The sequence below is a fragment of the Spermophilus citellus genome (assembly GCF_964194105.1).
Source record: "Spermophilus citellus genome assembly, chromosome: 1".
Lineage (NCBI taxonomy): Eukaryota > Metazoa > Chordata > Mammalia > Rodentia > Sciuridae > Spermophilus > Spermophilus citellus.
This window is the reverse complement of record NC_138182.1, coordinates 148,916,976-148,922,975: the sequence shown is the minus strand read 5'-3', so window position 1 is coordinate 148,922,975 and position 6,000 is coordinate 148,916,976.

Genomic DNA, 6,000 nt, shown 5'->3' with positions numbered 1-6,000 from the left:
GGGGAAGCTTGGTGTGTCCCAGGGCTACCTGTGGTCCTCTGAGGGTGAGAATGATATTTAAAGGTACATATCCCCACAGGCAAACCTACAAGCAATCTAATATTAGCCCAAGTTCCACAAAGACTATGGAAGGAGTTCTCTGATATGACATAAGCCTCAAAGCTTCTGAGGAATATCACACTCCACTCAGTCTCTAACTTTTGCTCAGAAAATGATCTTCAGAATACCTGGCTATTTCTCAGCTGTGTACCTCTTTTTCAGCCCATTTCCTATCTCTCTAGAATCATTCTCGATGTTGTCTGTTATCTACCCACCATTCCATCTTTTCTAGAACTCCCTTCTCACAAAGTTACCCCAAGTCCCCCTTGGTGAAGAATGGCATGGAAGTGCCAGCCATAGTCCATTAATAATCAAGGTTTGCATACAATGGACAAGCTACAGTTCCATTATTTTTCTCAGGTTTAAAAGAAAAATATTTTTAAAATATCTTTTTCATTCTAGCTATTTTTCAAATAGAGAACCCAAGACCTGGAGAGGTAAAGGCCAAATTAGACCATGTAGCCTTGTGAGTGGAACCTAAGTCCTGAATCTCAGTCCTAGGGACTGCCCAGGAGCTTACACTGCATTAAACAAATGAACAAGAGGCAGTGTTGACTAAACCCAAAGCCCCCTGGATCCCTATCCAGGGTTTCCTGGGAGACTGTCTGCTGTAGAACCGAGATCCGGGGATGGCAGATGCTGGCCTTCCCCAGTTGAATCCAGTGGGGCTCAGACAACAGCCAAGAAAAATATTTCACCTTCTCAAGGAATGATCCTCCGTAGCTCTGTGCTTCATGCTCCACAAATGGCTCAGCATTTCCATTTAATCAATTGCATTATGCATTTATTGCCTCGTTTTTCACCCTGTTGTAGAGATTATTACTTGAATAAGTCTTAGTGAATTGGAAATGAGCAAAAAGGAACCGCTTAAAGACTTATTAGGGAGACATGTTTTTCTTGCACTGATCTAAAAATCTTCATATACTACGAATAAACTAAATTCTCCCTGGTTTATGTCAAAGACGAGAAAGAAATGTTGCTTCAATAAATATAACTAAGATATCCCCTCTTAGGAATGCTTCACCCGCCTAGTTTCACAGGAAAAGGACAACTGCTATGAAAAAGCAAGGGTCTGACTTGAAACTTCCCGGGTTCCTTTGCAGGGGAAGCTCTGACTCTCAGTCCTTAGCCCTGAGGACCTGACAAAGAAGTTCCAGCCACACCTGACATTTTTAGCTCCTTCGGTTTATCTCAGTTGTTTCACAAACACTCTTACAGGTCCTCATAATACCTGGCAGGAGACAAGGAGTACTATGCCTACTTAATTGACTCATATGATTTGCCCAAGGTCATATAATTAATTCAAGACTGAGCAGAGCCCTGAATATACATTTTTTAGTACTTTGGCCAAAGCTTCTGTGACATTTAGAACTATTTCAATGGAAAAGAACAGCACTAGAGCAGGGTTTAATTGATAAGAATTTTATGAGCTCATCTAAGTGGACTGGAAGCAGGACAAGTTACTGGAGTTCTTTAGTCTGGCCTCTGGGGAAATAGAGGGGGGATTAAATAGGATGGAGAAGAGCAGGAGAAAGGGAAACAGGTAGAGAGAAGAGGGGAAGGCAGGGACAAGAGAAAGGGAAGTATCTTGAAGGGTGGAGAGGAAGGAGAGAGAGGAGGATAAGGTGCACAGAGATGGCTGAGAATAACCAAGTAAAATCTCACCTGGAATACACAAAAGATATGCTTGTAGAAGAAGAAGGTGAGCATGGAGTGAAATGCCTGGTAGGCAGCAGACACCAGGAGGGAGCCTCACCACCAGGCCTCTCCTGCTCCAGACACTAATGGTCAGGGAGAACTTCAGGGGGTAAGTGGGCAGAACCACAAAGACCCTGCCTGATTCTGCTTGGGCAAAGCCTCTTTCTTGCTCCAGAGAGCTCAGACCTGCCCAAGCACTTCAGACAGAATTAGAGCAGGCAAAGAGGAGCCACAACATTTAGTCTAGACATCAAGAACTCAATGGCTGATTTTCTGCCCCACAGGAGTGATGGGAACCTTTGGCTTTTAAAGTTAGACGAGAAAGCATTAGCAGGTCATCTGTGGGGAGCCATTCTGGCTGACACCAAGATGAAGACGAGGCTGGAAGATCGTCTGGAATGCCAAAAACTCCAGCAACCCACTCTTCATATTTGTTATCTGCCTGGAGTCCCAGCAAGTGGGCTGGAACAGGCAACACCCTGGGGTCTGGGGACATTGCTAACACACACATAGCTCACCTTTGAAAACCCTTCCCACAGCTTTTCTTCTTTTTGAACTTGGAAAAAAATCAGTTTTAAATTAATTTTTACACACAGGAAAGTGCACAAAATCAGCCTAGTGAGAAATAATTATTTGTCTATTACCTGGACTTAACAAATCTAACATTTCCTCATATTTTTCCCCCCAGAGATTCTACCAGGTGGAAAAGAAATGGTAAAAATGCAGTGGGGTCCTGTGTTCTCTGCCACCATCAACCCCCATTCTGTTCTCTGCCTTGGGGGGAACCCTGATACTGAAATTTATGTCACCCATGTCCTTCCATGAATTACATATATGTACCAATAACTAAGAGATGTTAAATGGAATATTTGGGATATTAATTTTTTTTCATATGGGGCACATATCACCACTTGCTTTTACAATGCAACTAAACTGGGATTTTATCAATGCATGAGGACATAGTTGCTTTACAAATGCCACAAAGGATGGCACTGTATGAAGTTATATGATGTATTAATCCTTTAACTGATTAATGGACATGTTTCCAGTTTTCACCATGGCATAGAATGAGGCAATGGACATTCTTAGATAAATCTCCTTGTGTTCAGTGTGTCAGTCACTTTAGGATACAAACTTGAGAAGTACAGTATCTGGCGAGAGGACACGCACATTTTCATCTTCATTAGATGTTGCCAAATTGCTCTAAGTGAATGATGTTCCAGTTCCCCCCTGTGCTGCACCAAAAGGTTCACTCCTCTTATCGGAGGATATAATGCTCCAACCAGTGTTGCCTCTGAATCTAAAGCCCAGCAATTTTTCTTAGAAGGTCTAATGAAGAGATGGAGTGATCCCGACTGGTGCAGGTATGGTGGGTAAAGTTACAGAGACATACTCTGGTACTGTTTCCTGCATTTACTACCTGTGTAACCTTGGGACACATATTCACTGCAAGTCTCTTTCTCCCATAGGAAAAATGGGAATGGGACTACTATCACCTGATAGTCCTGCTATTAGGACCAGAGGCAACAATGCAGCAGTTGTCATAATGCCTGGCATCTAAGGAGCCCTTGGTGAGCATCCCCACAAATTTAACTTCTGTTCTTCAGATTATGGAACCCAAAATGCTTTCATAGTAGTTCAGGAGGTTCAAAACCATACATCATGAGAAACTAGCAACAAAGAGTCACTACCATGAGGTTTCACAAAAGGATACAGGAAAATATCATGGGTAAGAGAGCAGCACTAACAGGAGCTGCAGTGAGCCCTGCTTAATTCTTGCTCCAGGACAATGTGTGGGCTCTTTCTTCCTTACTTTCTCTTTTCATTAAAAAAAAAAAAAGAACATATCATAGGGGATCTTTGAAAAAATACCCCAAGGAACCCAGGGTGGCAAAGAAATCCACAAGGCAACACCTACTGCCTTGCATTAAACCTCCAGGGAGCTCCTGATTGCCCTCATCAGCCTGGCAAAAGCCACCTCGCCCCTCCAGAGGCAGCCCATTTCTCGAGGCTGCCAGAATGAAAACTGAAAAGGCTCTCTCTAGGATGCTATCAGAGGATGCCAACATTTAAAACATGAGTGGGAGGAAACCCAAGAAGGAGAGATGTGAGAGTGAGAAAAATAAAGCAAGTAGCAACTGAGAGCATGGAAGGTTGAATACCTCTGCTGCTGTCTAAATAGGTTAACCGGCATGATATTTTTCTTCCCTAAAAAAGTGGGTAATGGATCACCTGTGCCTATAATGCATCCTCCTCTTTATTTCACAGGAAAGAAAAGTACATTAAGTAGATGCCCCAAAGTGCGATTACTTAGAAGTCCCGATCGGGATATGAAAATAAGATGCCAGTTTTTTTGAGGTCATTAACAAATGCATTGGGGGAATTGGAGGCAGGCATGTTAGTATTTAGAAGAAGAGAACAGTCCTGTGGAGTCACGGAGTCCAAGGGGTTGACCTTCCTTCCTGTCCGATATGGAGAAATTTAACTATGAGTAAAGATCCTGAAGGGAAAGGTCAAAATAAGCATTTCAGGTACCGTGTGTGTCCTCTTTTGTCACCCCTCATTCCTCTGAGTCAAGCAGGATAAAAGCCCTCTGAGCCTAAAATTATAAGACCAATTAGCAGGATGGATAAGAAGACATTAAGAGAGAAATGTTCCCCAGTTCAGTAAAATCTCATTAATTTAAATCCCATTTGATAAGTTGAACATAAGCTAGAATGAAATTTACAATACAGAGCAGCTGTGAAGAACATGAACTTCTGGGAAGAAGGACCTGTCCATTAACTTCCCTAAGCCTCAGTCTTCCCACACATAAAATGGGGATTGTAAGAGAACCTTACCTAATCAGGCATAGCATGATAATTAGAATGAACAAAGATTACTAAAGATGGAGGGCAATTTCCAGAATGTAGCAACAATTTGAAACTTTCTAACTAATAGTCATTGGAATAACTCAAGTCATAGGAGAATTTCTGAGCTCCCGGAGACCTTAGGAACCATATGATGCAGCACCTCATTTTCCAGAAAATGAAAAGGGTCCAAACAGGTTCAGTGATTTCTCTGAGGTCACTCAGCCACCTGCTTCATGCAGGAAACTGCCACAAATGATTCACTGATACTAGCACCTTAGGGCCCAGAGGAAGCTGTCATTAGAAAGGATGTAATGGCTTCATTAAATCAAAGTCATACAGAGTTCTACTTAGAAACACTTGATAAGCAGAGAGTTCAAGACAGCACAGCATGTAAAAGGAATAGAGCTACTTCAAGATAGAATATTAAAGATAAAAAGAAAACAAATTCAGACTCATTATTGGAAACATCTCTTTTTTCACAGGTTCCCCAAAATACGATTAGTCTTTTGTTCAGCTTTTTTTTGCTTTGCACATGTGTAAAACACACACACATTTTTAAAGAAGGTAAATGTAACTGGTAGAAGAAATGAGGACAAGTTTAGAATGTCAGGAAGAAAGAGAAGTAATCCACCCAAGAGGGCTTTGGGAGGAACATAGCATTTTAAGACACTCAGGCAGCTGAAGGCCAAGCTACGAACAGTACCCAGGTAACTTGAATATTGTTTCATTTGTACAATAAGGACTCCTCCTCAACATGCACACTCCAAATCAATTCAACATGGTATTTAAAGATACAAAATGAAATGTTATTTTTGGTGGGGGACTAAAGACTGAACCTAGGGGTACTTAACCACTAAGTCACATCCCCGGATTTTTTTTTAAATTTCCAATTTTAAATAGGATCTCTCTAAGTTGCTTAGGGCCTTTCTAAGTTGCTGAAGCTGGCCTCAAACTTGTGATCCTCCTGCCTCAGCCTCTGAGTTTCTGGGTTTCTGGGTTTACTGATGAGCACCACCACACCCAACTTAAATGTTATTTAGTTGACTGCTCTTTGACATACTTAAAGGCGATTTTTTTTTAACTTGGTTTTAAACTGATGCTCTGATAAGAGGACAAACCAGTCATATTCCCTTGTGTGGTTATTTTCAATAACAGTTCTCACTGTGTGTTTTGTGCTTATGCACATCGCAGACAAAGGTTGTTGTGATTTGGCTTTAACTGAAACTGAAAAGCAGGTTAGTCTGTTTTTATTTGTAGTAGTATATACTTTGCTCACCTCACCCCCACAAAAGGTCACTTCTTTTATTCCTTCCCTCTCTCCCTCCTTCTTTTTTTCTCTCCTTCTTTTCTA